Source organism: Gavialis gangeticus, unplaced genomic scaffold (genome assembly GCF_001723915.1).
Source record: "Gavialis gangeticus isolate Ggan-Ray unplaced genomic scaffold, GavGan_comp1, whole genome shotgun sequence".
Classification (NCBI taxonomy): domain Eukaryota; kingdom Metazoa; phylum Chordata; order Crocodylia; family Gavialidae; genus Gavialis; species Gavialis gangeticus.
This window is the reverse complement of record NW_017729012.1, coordinates 4,704,161-4,704,398: the sequence shown is the minus strand read 5'-3', so window position 1 is coordinate 4,704,398 and position 238 is coordinate 4,704,161. Positions and strand designations below refer to the sequence as shown.

The 238-nt window shown below is 62.6% G+C and overlaps 1 protein-coding gene across 3 annotated transcripts in view; it reads left to right on the top strand.

Annotated features, from left to right (window-relative positions):
* CUEDC1 (CUE domain containing 1) overlaps window positions 1-238 on the top strand; it is a 96,155-nt gene that overhangs the window by 352 nt on the left and 95,565 nt on the right. Inside the window, exon 1 of one of the 3 annotated variants that reach the window (XM_019511079.1) lies at window positions 28-92. The exons of the other annotated variants lie outside the window; for them this stretch is intronic. The gene's annotated coding sequence lies outside the window, so the exon portion shown is untranslated. Of the gene's footprint in view, window positions 1-27; window positions 93-238 lie in introns of those variants that run through there. 3 annotated transcript variants of the gene reach the window in all.

Here is a 238-nt window from a genome sequence, read left to right as displayed (position 1 = left end):
TTTTTGGGGGGGGTTTTTTTTTTTTTTTTAATCCAAGCGATCCCCGGCCGGGCAGGGCGGGGATCCGGGCAGCGCTGGGCACGGGGCGCCGGGTGAGTTGAAGGGAGAAAGGGGACACGGTTGGGAGCGGCTGAGGCATCTTTTTCCTCCCGCAGCTCGGGGGCTTTAGCTTCATCCCTCCCTCCCCACCCCCTTTGCTCCTATAGAGGAGGGGCGGCAGGGTGGACAAGAGCACCCC